Source organism: Trichechus manatus, unplaced genomic scaffold (assembly GCF_000243295.1).
Source record: "Trichechus manatus latirostris isolate Lorelei unplaced genomic scaffold, TriManLat1.0 scaffold00033, whole genome shotgun sequence".
NCBI lineage: Eukaryota > Metazoa > Chordata > Mammalia > Sirenia > Trichechidae > Trichechus > Trichechus manatus.
The window spans coordinates 14,338,424-14,339,048 of record NW_004443969.1 but is presented as its reverse complement, the minus strand read 5'-3'; positions in this window follow the sequence as shown (position 1 = coordinate 14,339,048).

The window sequence follows — 625 nt, the reverse complement described above, 5'->3', positions numbered from 1 at the left end:
TTGTGGTTACTTTCCCAATCCATCTCACTGCAGGCCTTGCACAACATTGTTGGCCCTCTACTTCACTTAACATGATGTCCTCCTCTAGTGATTGATCCCCCGGTGATAAGTCCAAAGCACGTTAAGTTAGACAATATTCTGTTCTGATACTTATGGTTTTCAGTGGCTAATTTTTTAGAAGTAGATTGCCATGGCTGACCCTCCTGGTTTTTGGGATACCAGTGGCATAGTTCCCAGCATCATAGCAACATGCAAGCCACCACCGTACAACAAACTGACAGACAGGTGGTGAAATATATACATAAAGAAATATTATTCAATCATAAAGAGAAATGAAGTTCTGATGCATGCTATGTCGTGGGTGAACCTCAAAAATATTATGCTAAGTGAAATAAGTTAGACACAAAAGGAATATTGTATGATCCCACTTATACGAAATATCCAGATTAGGTAAATGTATAGAGACGAAAGTTTATTAGTGTTTACCATGGGCAGGTGAGGGGGGAAATGAGGAGTTATTTGTTCAAACAGTAATGAGTTTTGTTAAGAGTGACGAAAAAATTTGGAAACAGTGGTGATGGTTGCACAACATGGTGACATAATTAATTTCAATGAATTGTACACA